Below are 16,838 nucleotides of genomic sequence, written 5' to 3'. Positions count from 1 at the left end.
GCCCCGAGAACTGAAGCAAGTCAGATGTCCTGGGGAAATGGTAGAGAGAAACCTTTTAACTAGAAAAAGTATATGTATTTTTAACAAATATGTTCTATTCTAGCCAACAGGATCAACCCAACAGGATCAATTCCCAGTTATTCCTCCACACTCCAAATGTGACTCACAGAAAAACCACAACTACCTCCTTACTCTGCTTGAACCTTGCGCTCCTGCCCTGGGTCAAAAGCTGTGAAACAGAGGGAAATCTCTCATGGAGATGCCTGATGGAAGCGCACAGAAAAGCGGTGAAGGCGATTGAGCGCCTGCCAGGTTTGTAACGGCTCCCTCAAGGTCAAGCCTATGCTTCTGGTGGGTAAGAAACAAATCCTTGAGAAGCTTTGTTAAACTACAATTTTAGAGCATAAACTCTCTGGCCGCTGCATTCCCTTCTGCCGGCTGCCTGCTGCGCCCGAGGTCCGGCGGCTCAAACGGGGGGTGGAGGGAGGGAAGGGGCTCAGGAGATGGTGCAGAAATTGGGGATGCTGAGGACACGAGGTCACCCCTGAGGACCCTTCCTCAGCATCTGCCGCCGCGACTAAACCAGAGGTTATTGAGGTACCTCTGGGGTGACTGCGCAATGACGCAAGTCCGCACGTGGCTATTCCTGTCCCATCGCCCAAATCATCGACCCTGGCTAAGCTTGCTCTGATGGCCTGCTGGTAATGCCAAAAATATTTTGCTTTCCCTGAGAAATTCCAGTGCTGTGTTTGCAGCCGTACAGAAAACTAATGAGCACTCTAGCGGGGAGCTGCTCTTTTGTCAGTTGGATGTATCATTCTTCTGCAAAGCCCAGTGCTGGTGTGGCAAGCTGGAGTGACAAAATCTAAACCAGCAGTTTAGGCTTATTTCAGGCATGGTTTTGTCATACTTTTATTTGCCAAAACAGTTTGGATGCGTTCCCAGGGGTCTGGTGTTGGAGGTCTGTCAGGGATTAAGTGAAGCTGCAACTGTCCAACTCAGCACTGATGCCTCCTAAGCACAGTCATAGATCGTGGAGTGAAGGAAAAACAGCTCCAGGGACCGGGAACAGAAAGCTACTGGGGGTGCTTTCTCAGGCACAAAATGTCATTAAAGCAACGTTGCAGTTACGCTTCTAAACATTTACCCCAGGTGTGAAGTTGCCCAGCAGCACCGCCAGCACAGCCCTGGGGACCCGTCTCCCACTGGTACCCACCCAGGAAAACATTTTTGGGTTTTACTGAGGAGTTTTCCTTCCCTAATCCACAAATACAGGCTTTCTAGACTCTAAAGCTTATGCTCAAATTTCAGTATGAAACTTGCTGCAAGGTGTATCATCCTGTACGTGTACAGGTTTGCATGTGAGAACTTCACACTAATTTTTCCTCTGTTACAATAAGAGCACAATGAACAGCTGCTTTTAAGATATGAGAAGAATAAAAGGAACTTAAAGACCCAAGTATTTTAATTTTTCAGCCCTAAGTGGTCATATTTCAGAAGACCTATCAGAGTTGCATGGCTGTATTTTGATAGTGAAGTGGAGTTTTCTATCTTTAAATGCACAACCACTGGTTAACTCACTATGTTTTTATTTCAGTTATAATTTTTGAAGAGCACCTTATTTTCACTGAAGTAACTCATACTCTAAGCACAGTGAAACTTTTCATGTGACACTAATTGTGAAATACTTCCATTGCTCGCAAATGCACACTTTGTATTGAAAATGTTTTCAAACACGTAACAAAAGGGGAAAAGAGGAGTGTCCCAGAGTGGTCTCCTCCTGCCCGAGAGCACCTGATCCCTTTACATTTGCTGTTAGAGTAAAACCAATGCCCCACGCAAAGTTAAAATTTGCATCTACATGTGAATTTCCACTTCCCTGGGTTGGCAACTGTGTGTGGATTTGGGACGTATGGCTTGGCTCTGTCTGGATACCCACAGCCACGCCTGAACCTCTCCAGGGGAAAATGCAGAGGGTCAGACTGCAAAGGGAGCTCTTCAGTAGTTTCCAGAGAGTGAAGGGCATTGAAGGCAGTGAGGTCATTTCTTATGCTGAATGGATTTACAAAAGCAGACATCTGAATCACGCATCTAATGATAATGGAAAGAAAAAGTCTTTTCAGCAGAAATATGGCTTCTTCCTTCCTGTGCTCATCATTGGGTGCGATTAGTACCTATTCTGATCAATACTGGAAATGCCTTGGTATATTCAGTGGTTTAGGCTAAATTGCTTCTATTACAGCTGGACCACATATTCTGTTTCATTAGGTTATGCTGCTGAATCCTTACCAGGAAACGCTTTTTCGCTATATGTTGGTACATAAAACTGTATAAATGTTTCTTTGTAATGCAGGACTGCAACCCAGCCTGACCGCCGAGGAACGGACTTTATGTCCTTCTGAGCCCCGCAGAGTAAATAAACAGCAAAACCAAGTTTCCACCACTTAACTGATGTAGAAAATGAAGTCACCATCTCATTCCCGTCGGTGGCCGGCGTGTTCCCTGGCAACCAGCCTTAACGTCCTCCCTCACGACATGCCTTGCAGTTATTTGGAGGAGCAGAGCCGGGACTGGTGTGCGATGGGCTGCTGGGGACGTGGCCGGCTCTGCGGCCGCCTGGTCGTCGAGTTCCACCGCTTCGCACCCGCCTGCATGCGTTTAGCACAAGGTATAATCCAGTTAAGGAATACGAGGCATTTATCACTCGGCTCAATTAAGAGGTGAATCTGCAAAGTACCCAATTAAAATCTGGGGATGAATTAAGCGGACCTTGCCTATCGTCTGGTCTGCTATCTGCCTCTCCTTGCAGAAGCAGCACCAGTCCGCTCGCGCTGAGCATCGCGGTGTCCGGCGATGCCGTCTTCCCAGCAGGACCGAAGGGCTGGGCGCGATTCCGGGTGGTGGCTGGTGTTTTGGGGGAATGGGATGGAGAATGATGAAAAAGCAGTTCAAAGCTAAGAACAGCCCCTGGTGCTGCCCTCCGTGCTCTCAGCTCTTTCCTCAGCTGCGTCCGTGCCCCTCGAGGATGTGTGCCCGCGTGGTTTCTGCACACCGGCTCTATCCAGCCGTGCTCTCCATGTCAGACCATCTATTCTTGTTCCTCTGAACCATCCATCCTCCTCCTACAACCTCTTCGGGAGAAGCCTGTGCTAACCTCTCCGCTTTTTTCCACCGCTTTCATTCCTAATTGACCAGCATGAATTTTTAAAGAGCGTTTTTTTTTCTGTCTCCTGCTGCCTGAGCAGCACCTGCCCTGGCACAGACAGTCCCACCCGGCTCCTCAGCTCGATTCAGGTCCTTTCAAGTTGTGGCAAAATTTCTAAGGAGATCATGGTCATAAACGTCGTAAGGAATTTTGGGGAGGTGGGGAACCGAGGAAAGGGGCTTCACAGGCTTCACCTCCCACTCCACCGCCCATGGGCAAACCCCACCACGGCTCGCCTGCTCCTGCCCGCTGCCATCTCCCTCTCCTGCACTGCGTTTTGGGGACCGGGAAAGAAAATTTCTAACTTCAGCATTTTGCTTGCGTGCTTCCAGAATTTGAGTCCTCATTAAAACAGAGCTCATATACTTATAGGGAAGGCAGTCATCAAAATTTCCATTTATACAGTAAGAATGATTATAAATAACAGTAACTCAGCTGTTTTGGGGGGATTTGGGGATTGTCTTTGGTTTTTATCATAAAGTCATAAAAAAAAAAAGTCACAGCAAACAAATGAAAGGTTTTCTGTAAAAAACAACATGATTTTTGCCTTTCCTAAAATCTGTCTGAATGTTGGCAGCCTTTAATGGCCCCAGCAACAGGGGAAATGGATGCACTGCTCCAGCAGTTTTGGTCCCACTGGTTGGGAACTGGCTGAGGTTGGGGTGGCTTCTCCGAGCTGCGCAGCACTGCTGCTCCACTGCTGCAAAAGCTCTTGTGTTTGATACCCTCATGTTTCCCAGTGGTATATTTCGTAGTGGAATTAATTAATTAAAAAAAAAAAAAAACAACAACCCCTGTGTCCATGTAGCCCTTAACTGTCAAAGTGTCAGCATGAAGAATACTTCTTTACGTGGAGAAATTCAACATGGAGTTGGTGCAGACTGACCAAAGTCTGGCTGTGGGGCTGGCGGGGTCTTCTGTGTCCCCCTGAACTCGGGTGAAGTTTAGGTCTGGGGACAGCACGAGGGGCTGCAGCAGGAGTCGGGGTTTGCATCCAAGGACTAGGGGGATAACTCTGCAGCTGGCCTGAGCGTGGCAGGGCTTAGGAATTTCTGGAATAGCTGTTATTTGGATCAGAAAGGACTGCTGGGCCAGCGTTAACTCCACGGAGCGGCTGAGGTCCGGGCAGCAGCTCGAGCCTGGGGTGGTGAGCGCTGGCAGGGGCTGCGGGTCCCTGCTCAGCCCCCCCCAGCCCTCCTAGCAAGCCCGGTCAGTGACTCTTGTCCCGTACCTGTGGCTCGAGATTTTATTGTAAATATATGTGAATTAAGCCCGTGCAATGTTAGCCCTGACCTCTGCTTGTAAAATGGTTTTAGTCTCTTTTTGGTTTAATCCTTATGAAATAACAGTGACAGAAGAGTTCTGTAAAACATGCTTCAGATGTCTCAAAAAATCAAATATGACTGGTGCAGTAAATGGACTGTAATTCTATCTGGCCTCTAGTTTGTTTTCTTCTTCCTGCAGTAACCAGAAAGCTGTGGCTCTTAGTGTTCTGGTTTGCTACTGAATTTTACTGAGAGGACAGCCACCGTGGGTTGATCAGTCCATCTCCCTGTATCCCACCCTGTCCTAATGCAGTCTCCTAAAGCCGCTTTAACAGGAAGATTTTCATGCAAGAGAGAGAGATGTAACTAAAAAGGAGAAAACTCCCACAGAAATACTATACTTAAGGAGTAGCTTCATTATTTTCAACCTTTGTATCAGTAAATTTGGGAGGAGGAAAACAAACAAAAAAAAATCCTATGTGTTTTGAATTCTTGATTATGCTGTTTCAGGAGGAAGGACTCTTTATAGGAGCAGACTGTTGGAAACGGCACAATCAGAAAAGGAAAATAAAGTATGTGAGAGAGTGCCCTCGTCACTGTAATTTACAGTAAGCGGCAGGATATAAGGGCTGTGGTGTGCTTTGGGGAAATTTGAAGGCATGTGTTGAATGGAAATCAGACGATTCGTTGAAAATTATAGTGCTTTGCTGTTGTGTATTTGGAGAATATGAATAATGCAATCTTGAGAGCCCTTTTTGTAAATGACAAAATATATTCTTGGATGAAGGAAAGGGAGAGACTGTGTGTGTGTGTATATATATATATATATCCCCCCATACACCAACACCAGCAAACAGGCACGAAGAGATCGCAGCTTAAGCCCGAGGTCCTGCCTTGCCGTGGAGCTGCCTGCCCACGCAGGTCACCCCTCTGGTGCCGTGAGCGTGCTCGGATCAGTGTTTTATGGCTTGCTTAGAGGGAAAAAAAGCATTTTGTGTATACATGCAACTACTTGAATTGCAAATACATTTCCACTCCCGCTTTCTTGCAGGTCCCTGAGGGTGATAACCTTCCCTCGCCTGCTCACCGCTCCTTTTCCCAGCAGTGGCTCGTGTTAGCTGCTCCATGCTGCGGTGCCATGCCGCGGGGCTTCCTTGTCCCTCAGAAGTCCCAAAGTCATTTTTGGGGATGGTGCTTTGCAGTAAGCAGCCCTGGGACCTGATCTCCCGCTCCGGCGCTGGCTCCCAAGTGATGTTTGGGGTGCAGCCAGCACCCTGTTTATTCACTGTCCTAACTTTAGTCTCGAAGTGCAAGGGGTGTTTGGCACGACCCGTCCCTGATGCCGTCACACAGCTGTCCCTGTTTTCCCTTCTCTCCTTCAGTTCCTCACCTGAATCTTTTCCCCGTTTATTCTGCCTCTGTCTCGCTCATGCAGCTCATTACCCCGAACACGGCGCTGCAGTAGCAGTAGTCCACTTCCCTGGGATTTAACGTGAAATAACATGGGGGCCAGTCTCTCACTTCAATCTTAAACGCTTTGATCTGGGTTAGATACAGTGCTACAATTTAATGAGTTTCAGTATATGCAATGTCCCTTTTTGTTTCAGTAAATAATGTATTTCAGCGTATATAACCAGAATTGTTACCAGCAGAGGTACGGTGGCCTTCACTCACCCAAGTTTCTTTAAGCCAGCGTGAATTTTTGTCCAAGTGAGGACTTCAGATTTCATCTACGAAACAACAGGCTCCAGCTTTGTCCATTTTCCAAATGATGATGTTCAGCAAGAAGAGGGGCCATCTGCACTGTGTGAGGATTGCAGTACGATAAGGTAACAGAGCAATGTGTGGTTTTAAAAATATTTTTAACTTTTCTTGTTACCTGGTGGCATCGCCTGTGCTGTGTGTGACGAGGAAACCGGCAGTAACTCCCTTTCAGTCTGGCTCACTCTCAGTGTCAGAGAAGCCTGGTTTGCTTGCAACACACTCCAAGGCAGTAGATTATGTATTTTTTAACCTGTAAACGCAGTTTAGGATGCAGATGGTTAGAACAACAGTACTGTTAGGGAGAAAAAGGAAAGGAAAGAAAGCCCGACCCCAGAGCTGATCCACTCCGGGCAGCGCAGGGGAGGGCTCCCGCGATGATGTGGCAATATAATTTTTACAGGAAAGATCGTCTGTGTTTCTGCATTTTTACGTGACTAGGTGCTTGCAGATGCTGGATGGTATGGCTGCCTTCAACACAACGTTTATATGTTGAACAAATGCAATAAAGGTTTATTTAAAATACTGCAATGCCGCTTCTGTCCAAACAGATCAATTTAATGGTTATTTAGTAGAAATAAATTCAATCTGGCACAACAGAAACAGCAGCAGGAGAATCTAAATATAGCAGCAGCAGCAGCAGGCCCTCGTGTATCATTTTTTTCCAACTGCCATATTGGTTTTTAATAGGGCAAGAGACGCTGTCAGTGCTTGAGGAAGCTGGGTTGCTCCCACGGCCTCCCCACCGGCGCAGCAGCTATGCTGCTCTTGGCGTGTTCAGAGAGTTGAAGATGAACAGACCTAGTAAGAAAAAGGTAAATAATGGCTGTATGTCCTGGTTTCAGCTGGGATAGAGTTAACTGTCTTCCTAGTAGCTGGTACAGTGCTATGTTTTGAGTTCAGAGCGAAGAATGTTGATAACACTGATGTTTTCAGTTGTTGCTCAGTAGTGTTTAGACTAATGTCAAGGATTTTTCAGCTTCTCATGCCCAGCCAGTGAGAAAGCTGGAGGGGCACAAGAAGTTGGCACAGGACACAGCCAGGGCACCTGACCCAAACTGGCCAACGGTGTATTCCATACCATGTGACGTCCCATCCAGTACAGAAACGGGGAAGTGGGGGGCAGGGATTCGCCGCTCGGGGGACTGGCTGGGTGTCGGTCGGCGGGTGGTGAGCAATTGCACTGCGTATCATTTGTACATTCCAATCCTTTCATTATTGCTGTTGTCATTTTATTAGTGTTATCATTATCATTATTAGTTTCTTCTTTTCTGTTCTATTAAACCGTTCTTATCTCAACCCACGGGTTTTGCTTCTTCTCCCGATTTTCTCCCCCATCCCACTGGGTGGGGGGGAGTGAGTGAGCGGCTGCGTGGTGTTTAGTTGCTGGCTGGGGTTAAACCACGACACTGTAGTACAAAGACAGTATGTCCTGGAGGAATCGATTACCCTAAATGTACATAGGGGAGGTAGGAAGCAACCTTGATCTATATAGGCGATAAAGGAAACCTGCATAAAATGGAATGATCAATTAGTTGAATACGAGGTAGAAAGACTTTCTTAAATGGTAGAATTTTCTTTAGTATTTATAGTTTACATGCTATAAATACATGAATAATTTAGGGGCAGTTTAGGTAAGCAAAGCAAACCACCGAATTCCCCAGGAGAGGGCTATGTGAGGAGCACGTGCCTGGTCCTGGCGGGTGCTGGCAGCCGGCGGCAGCGGAGCTGCACATCCCGGGAATTTTCTGGATCCCCCACGCCCACGGCAGCCGTCCCAGCTCTGCTCACACCCCCTGGGTGATGGGTGGCTTTTCACACAGGACACATCTGCAGTCACGGAACAGATGTTTTCCTGCTTTTCTCCTTTGCAAGGGATGTTCTGCATGCACCCAACCAGGCAGCAGGATGGTGCCGGGGGGGGGACGACTGTGCCATCTCCCGCATTGGGTCCTGGGTTTCTGCACTCAAAGTTCTTTCTATAAAATGCTTAAACCATCTCTAAGGCCCCAAACCGCTGCAGGATGCGGCCAGGAGCGAACCACCCGCCGCGTCGCCTGCGGGCTCTCTGGCGAGGAGGTGCTGAGGGACGAGAAGCGGCAGCGTTTTTCGCAGCAGTCCAGGCAGTCGTGTTGATCAGATTTGCTCCTGTCTGAGAGCACAAACTCCTCCTTGCTCCTGCCTCTGCCCCGGACCTGCTGGCAGCCCAAGTACCTAAGGGAAAGACAGCGGCAAGAAAAGAAAGCACAATTTCTTTCCTTCTGAGCACCCCAATCTGCACACGGATGGACCCATCCTGTGCCAGAAGCACTTGGTCTGCAGGTCCAGCAGAGCCCCTAAAAGGAGGCAGTTCCAGACCATTAAGCTAAATTAATTTTGTATTATCATTACTAAGTTACCTGTTGGAAGAAGAATTCTCCCTTCCTTCTGAAGGATGGATTTTATTTCTGCCAAAACATTTGCAGCTCAATGAACAGAATTAATCTATAATTTGGCAGTTAATGTGTCCGCAAGCTCTCATGAAAGAAAAAAAGCTTATTAAACTTAATCGGGTTTTAGGTTTTCATTATTTCTGCTCTAATAAACACAGGAAACCTTACTGCAGGAATGCAAAGGCTGAGCGTGCTTTCGAGGGGAGGGCTGCAAGGGCTCCGCCACCCCAGAACGAGGGGTAATCCCTGCACGCCTGGGATGGCTTTCCCTCTATAACTTCTGGATGCTGAATTACTGGAGTCAGCTCGGTACAACCCCTTCACCCTTTCTGCTATGCGGATATACACACATACACAAACGCATATATATGGTTTTTTATATATATATATATATATAAAAATATGCTTGACATCACTATGCTAGTAAACAGAATATATTTCTTATGTATTATATATAACTATAATGTTAATTTTTTTATATATATGTATATAAGTGCTGATGCTGTTTACTAGCATTGCTCCTTTCCCAAGTAGCTGTTGATATTCACGACCTTGCTAATTAGTTTCACAGTCACAGCTGAAATTAATGACACAGATATTTTACATTCTCTCTCTTTCTCTCTTGTTTTCTCCCCCCCCCCCCCCCCGCGATTCTGATGTGTCGCTCTAAGGTGAGATATTTGGGACTGTGCCGGGGCTCTGCCATGCAGCTCTTTGTGATGTGGGTGGGCAGTCCTGAGAGCAGGCAGGGTCCACAGGGGCACTGGTGGGTGCTGGGTGCCGGGAGGGATGCGACGGCCCTGTGCTAATGGAGAAGAGCCCTTTCTGGAAAGAGGGGGAAAAACTATTGTACCTTTTTTTTTAAAAGTCATTTGCAAGCAATGGCTAATTTTAAAAGCGCTCCTCTCCATGGCATCTCTCCTGGATGGATTCGGCGCCGTTGCCATGGCAGCGCTCAGCATCTGGTCCTGCCCGAGGTACCGGCGGAGCGGCCGTGTCCCGCTCTCCATCCGTGGCCGTGGCCCAGGGCTCCCTGCACCAGCCCAGGAGCCCACGCTCTGGCCCTTGCATTTTAAAGGATGATTTTTTTTTCCTTCTCTACTTCCAGTAGTATAAAACCTTGTCGTGCCGGTATATTCAGAGTCACTTTTCAAACTGACCCCCTGGAGCGTAGACTGAATGTTGTTACCTTAGCGATAGCCGTGATTTATAGGTCTCGGGCACCCACATGGAGTCGCAGGGTAGGGATGATCGGGGTTTCGAGCTCTGCAGATCTTTTCTCTCCCTCCCGCGCTGATGTGCTTTCACACCTGGGGTCTTGCTGAGTAAATTGTTAGTGAACACCTTGTTCCAGGTTGTTCCTTTTTTTCGTGCAGCTCGTATCCCTTTGAAAAAAGATGAAACACCACCACCAACAAAAGGCTGCTTTTGTGTCACGTATGAAATCGTTATTTAAATGCCAAAAAGGATTCTTAAAGAATTTGGCTCATACATGTGAATTACTGGTGGAAAATGCATGTAATTAAACACTTTTAGAAATTCATATGGGAATTTGAAATGAGTATCTGCAGACAATAAATAAAAACAAAGCTACCAGGATGCTGAGGAAAACCAAAGATGATGGGAACAAGTGAACTTATTTAATTATAGCGAATAGTTACAACTACATTTAAAAATGACTTCTCATACTTGAATGCTTTTGGAAGAGCTTTGGTTTCTTTAAATCCCAAACATCAGGCTGGATGCTTGAATTGCCATGGTTAGTCTGCTCTTGCCATTGACCGCTTTCCAAGCATCTTGTGCAACATCAGCCCTAGGCAGTGTGAACATCCACTCCATATATTGACCATGAGGGTCTCAAATTCTTATTAGTACGGGTGCAAGGTGGGCTGTGCTGTATCACCAAAACACCAGGGTGCTTTGAGGAAGTAGGGTAATTCACTGGCTGTTGGTATCTGTGTTACTCAGCCAGGAATATCTTTAATAGTAGTGGTGAATCTGGGTTGGAAAAAGATAATAGAAATACGTCCTGGGGTTTATTATGAAAAAATAATCAAAATTAACATTTCCATGTAATTCTTTAGAGTAACCTGTTGGCAGCGTGATACTGAAGCATAGGCCTATTGGGCATGAGAAAGAGCAATAGTGTGAGTGCATAAGCAGTGATCACGGGCACACGCTTTCATGGCATCGCCTCAGTGGGGCTGCTCACGCTCTCTGCTGAGCCCGGGGAGCGAGACGTGTTGAGAGCTGCTGATCTGCCCTTCCCCTTATCCATCTTTATCTGGAAGAGCTACCAACAGCGTGCGAAATGCTGTGGGAGGATTTAGTTGCAGGGTAACCACAAAGGAGCCACAAGTAAATACTTTCTCCTTTTCCTCCTGTATTTAAGTTGGCAGCTCTGCCACTGGGAGAAGTTTCCATCTCAGTGTTGGGCTGGGAGATCTGTGGATCCTCCGCTTGTCGTGTGGCTGCGATTTGGTGAAGAAAACCCTACTGGGTGTGAGTCATGGCTGCAGGCTGTTGCTGCATCGCTAGAGACGTTTCTAGAGGAAACCTTTTGGATGTTCTCATGTAAAGAAAGGTTTGGAGTCATTCGTGCACAGATAAAAATTAAAAAAATAATAATAAAAAAAGCAGTGATTAGTCCTTGAATCACTGTTGAATGATGCTGGCCTCCCAGGCTGTAAATCAGGGTGTCCAAGCAGAGGTATGGCTGGGGGTGTGCGTGCTGGGAGCTCCAGCTTGAGCATCCTTTGGAGGGGAGGGGATGCTCTGGAAGTCGTTGTCGTTGTAGGTATTGCTCCTCCTGGTGGGGCTCCAGCAGGGAAAATGCAGGCTTAGACTCAAGAAACCCTACTCAGGCACTGAACATCATGAACTGATTATAAAATATCTACACATAATATCACATTGAATCTATGAAATTATGTAGCTATGTATAGGTAGATATAAATACCATCGTATGTGTTTGTATACATAGACACATGCACAGTTATTAAAAGCCATACACTGGCTTTTAATAAATCTTTACATTGATCTTCCTCCTATATAGCAAAATCAGAGAAAGTATGAGATTTTATAGGTAACTTTAGATAATAAAAAGCTATTGTTTGGGTGATCTACTGCTCAAAGCAGAACATATTACTTAACATTAAAATGAGGAGGGACGTGCTTTTCGGGGGGAGGCTGGCAGAGCCCGGGAAGCAGTGCAAGTGCCCAGCCACTGCCAGCCTGGCCCACATCTACTGCAAAACAGGGTTTTCACAAGACTGAATGTCTCTATTTTCCTGCACAAATGCCGTTACGCAGCTTGGTTTAGCTCCGTGCTGCAGAGCTCCCTCCCATCAGCGGCTGTCCTGCCGGAATGCTGCTGGCCGGGCACGGCCCCGGAGCTGCCGTGGTGGCACCCATGGGTGTAAACGCTGTTAGGAGCCAGAAAATACCACTTTCTGGTCTGTGTCTTGCAGCCCTTCTCAGTGTGATTCTACATGAGAAAAGGTGGCCACAGCCTTCCCGCTATTAACCCTTGGAGCCAAGAGTTTTATAACGAGTTGCCTTTATGTTTTATTGCAAACCTGATGGGTGAGCGGGAGCAATCCGGCAACATGATGATCCCACTGGGACAGACAACAGAGGCAGATCGGTCCTGCTGGCCGCAGGCTGGTTTCTAGCCTGGCGTTGCGTTTGGAGTCATATTAAATGAATATATGTCCCCTGTGCTTTGCCTCAACATAACTCTTTTGTACCGCTCCTCCTTCAGCATCGGGCTACGGACCATCCATGGCTGGGCTTGGGTACTGAATTTAACAGCGTATTTACCAGCTGTTTTAATTTCTACACTTGTGCCAAACATTTTCTCATTGAATCGCTTTCCTGCTAACAAAAGGCACAGGGAATATGTGTTAGCCCCGTGCTTTTTGGAGATAATTCACTGAGGGATGTTAGGCAGCTGCCGGTGGTATTAACGGCTTTCTCTGACAGAGAAATAAAATTGTTCATGTACAGTGATAGCAAAGGATTGCAGGAACTGTAATGGGTTTGTGATACTCCTGCCATTTTCCTGAAACATTTTGTTATCAGACACTGCTCTGAAATTACTGTGCATTTGAGAAAAAGATTAACAGACGTCTTTTTTTTGTTCAGTCGTGCATTAACAGCTAAAATATACCTTTCAGATGAGGAGTAAGAAATCAGCCTTGCAGGACTTGAAATGCCCTTGCTGCATGACCTTTGCTGGTATGTTCCAGCAGCGACGCGGAAAAGTTAATTTTATTCCTCTAGGTAGTCACCCTCTGGGAAAAGCGAGCAAAGCTGGGGAAATGTGATGCCTAAAAACACCCTGGGGGGGGATGCAGAGTACACCGCGTCCCTCCCCTGCTATCCCTCCCTGTTTCCCACCAGTGCCTTACTTTGGGGTGCTGAACCCTGGGGTGCTCCCAACGCCCTCCTGCGCGCACCCGGGTAGTGTCACGTACCGGGGGGGCAAGGTACCCGTGCCTGCACACGCGTGTCTGTGCATGCACGTGTTATTCTGAATGCCTCTGTGTATATGCCCAAACTACCCTATGCGTCCTCAGCAGCAGCCATACTCAGCAGTATTATTTAAAAAATAGTCAAGGAATACCACAAGGTTTCTCTGAATTGGAAAATAGAAAGTGATTTTTTTGTATTACGGTTTGCAAAGACCCCGGTTCTGCACACTGTTCCTGTATCAGAGAGATTCCGCTTGGTTTTCCTTTGCCTGTTTCAGTGGGAATTTTGTATATGCAAGGAAAGTCAATTCAGCCACTAGATGCTGCTTTATTGAAAATATATTTCAGTGAATGTTTTTAACTAAAAGGAAAAGAAATAGGTTGAATTAAGATTTACTATTATTTTTTTTTTAGAAGGAGCCTTTACAATGCAAGTACTAAGCCTGAGACTTTTGCAGATCCCAACACTGAAAATGATTTGTTCTCCCAGGAGTTTTAATCAGGTAAAACGTATACAGAACTGGTGAAATATTGTTCTGAGGAACAGCCTTTTGTGCAGAGAAGTATTCGATAGCTGCCTCTCACACCACGTGCCTGAAGCTTGTGAGCCGTCCTCTGAGATCCTCTCTAGACATCCAGCAGAACTGTCTTCCCATGGGAGACACAATGTTCACAATTAAATCCTTCAGAGAAAAAAGACTTGAAAGCGGCTCCAAAAAGCACAACATTGGAAGCGATGCACATTCTCCATATTCTTTGTGTACATACACATTTCAGACAGTTAAACAGCTTTTCCATTATGTTGACAGGGTATAAAACCGCTCTGCAGTTACTGCGAGCTCTAGCCAAACGCTGCAGCACGTGTCAGAGACCGAGCCGTTCTGAGGTGCAACGTGTCCCCCAGAGCCCCCCAAAACGCCGGGGGATGCTGCAGATTGTGTTTGCCTGCCTGCCTGCAGTTCAGACATTTTCCACAGTAATTTTATTTTTTTTTATTGTTTTCTCATTACATTTATGGTATTTACGTATCAGATTTACCCAGAAAAATTATCATCTATGTCAGCTCAAGGGTTATATATATATATATATATTTATATATATAATGTAGCTTTGTTGCATATTAGATGGGAAGTTTATCTAATAGTTCCCTGCAGGTATACTATGACTTTTTTTTCTTCTTCTTCAGAGACGAGGCATGCTAATTGAAGTCAGCGAGTAGCTAATTGCAGCTGGCAATCCAGTACCGCCGTCAGCCCCGAAGGTGGCTGGTCCCACCGGTGTCCGGGCAGAGCCCCGGGAGCTGCCTCATCCCCCGGCACCTCGGACACGCGGTTTCCCACGGACAGATGGGATCAACGCCGTTTGGAACACGGTTTTCCGCCTTCTTTCAGTGCAGCGTGGAAATCGGTCGGCGCCCTGGCCGGCACCGCGCTTCTCCAAACACCGGCACGGGTTAATTGGCAGGGAGAAATCCACTGGGTCCTGGATGTAACCTGTTTCCCAGCCCGTTAGTGGGACAGGGCTGCGTGCTGTTATTTCAGTACAAGGGCAGGCAGATAACTTATTAGTCTTTGAACATAATGGAATATTAGATAAATAATTATCTTTGTTAATGGGTGTTTGCGCAGGTAGATGCAGTGCTGAGAGACTACTCTGCCTTGGTTCGCTACTCAACAGAGAGGGAGAAACTACTCCAGCTGGCGACTGAGATGATAGAAAACTAACTTATGAACCTGGGTCTGTGTCTGTCGCGCTCTTCCCTCCCCATCTCCCACGGCTGCAGAGGGAGCCTGGGGAAACTAAACTCTTTTCCTTTTTTCTCTCTTTTTTTTTTTTTTAAATCTCCCTCTGTATTTGTCCAGTTATTCTATTCTTTTAGTTACTTCTGTCTGCCGAATGTGACAAATTGGTCATACTTCACAAAGTCAAATGAGAATTTTTAGGGGTGAAATGTATTCAGGAATACCACCATACTTTCTGTTTGTTTTGTATTTAGTTTGACTTCGACTTTAATTTTCAGAATATTCTTTTTTTTAAATAAATACTGGTAAGTAACTAAAAAATTAAGGCAGGCAGGCCTTAAGTGTGCTGTGCCTGGGGCAACTTCAGGCCTCTTAAAGCTGGAGGGGGGGGAATAAAAAATCACCAGTGGGCAAAAGCCCACGTGGGCAGTGGTAGTTCCTTTCCTTCCTAAAAGAGGTGCGAAGGTTTTCTGCTATTTCTAACCCAAATTAATGCCAGGCAATGGGGATTTTTGTTTCTGCCTCTTCCCTCTCCCTCCCCTCCGCCACCTCCCGCAGTTTGCGTCTCTCCCCACGACAGAGTTAATTACGAGGGGCTGGAGGGACGAAGCATTGCCAGGGAACTGCTGAGAAATCAGACCTGTCCAATCGTACCTGCGACACTTTGCTCTCCCAGCTAATTAAAAAAAGGTGTTTCCATTTCGGCAGTGGCATATGGGTGAATGTGTCACATCGACCTTCATAACTCATCTGTTTCTTTTCCTTCTTGCTGAGCAGCTGTCGTGTGATCTTTCAAAAAAGCAAAGATTTTCCCTTAAAAGTAACAATCGGAGAGATTTCGTTGTCATTTGTCTAGTAAGTTATTTAAAGCAATCAGCATCTTCCCTTGGATGATCCACATCTCCTGGCAGTGCCTCGATGGGGCTTTTTTCTCTCCAGGACCAGACCAGGGCTTGAATCCCTGCCCAGGTTGCTGTAGGAAAGTCTCACATCCCCTCCCGGACTGAGGCAAACCTCCTCTCCCACCTCCTCCTCCTCCTTTCCTGAAATTATCCTCATTTTTCCCAAACCGCTTGGCTGCTCGGCTGTGTGCGAAGCCCCCGGCCCCACGGGACGCAGCCGGGCTCGGGGAAGGGGTCTGCGGCAGGACAAGCACTTTGTGTTTTCTGCAGCCTGGGAGCTGTTTTCATTACTCTGGGCCCCAAAATCAGTGTCCCCATGTCAGTCCAGAAATCTGAAGGTGATGGGGAAGGACATGGCACTTAGCGTACTGCTTACAAAAGAAAAAAAGGAGCAATTTACTATTAGTGTTATTTAGTATTATGATATTCAGAGTCACAAAAATATCGTTTTAATCCTCCTCCCGGACCTCAGTTATAAGAGGAAAAGTTGGAAACTGAAGACAGTTTCAAACAGGCTGAATTTGGCTTCTACGCATGTGGGGTTTAAGAGAAAATTGTGCCCCAAATGACCAACGCTTCCCCGCGGGTTCCCGGCATTGCCACCGGCGCTCTCCCCTCCGTCGAGCCTCCTGCATCCTGCTGCTTTTCATGCCGGCAACTCCATCAGAACTTCAAAATCAGTGTGTAAATTATGACAGCTTTGGTACATTGGTTCATCCAGCTGATGAACCTGATGCCATACCCACCTGCCGCTGGCTGCTGGACCCGTCCCCCGCGAGCTCCTCCAGCGACTTCTTACACATTAACTGTACCGATACACCTCAGGGGTAAATACTGAAAATATTTTTGTATTAATAAAACCCCACCTGGTACTGTAACAGTGGAGAGGTGATGCCCAGTGACACCATGAAGTACAGCAGAGCTGGAAGGTGACACTGGTTAATTTGATACTGGAGTGATGCAGTCTGGCTGGTGGAGATATCCAGGGCCGTTTCCAGGCTCTTTCCAGGACCCCCACCTCACCTGGGGGGGTCAATCTCCGTCCCTGTGCCCTGC

Source organism: Harpia harpyja, chromosome 7 (genome assembly GCF_026419915.1).
Source record: "Harpia harpyja isolate bHarHar1 chromosome 7, bHarHar1 primary haplotype, whole genome shotgun sequence".
In the NCBI taxonomy this organism is placed as follows: domain Eukaryota; kingdom Metazoa; phylum Chordata; class Aves; order Accipitriformes; family Accipitridae; genus Harpia; species Harpia harpyja.
The sequence above is the reverse complement of the archived record's forward strand: the minus strand, read 5'-3'. Positions refer to the sequence as shown.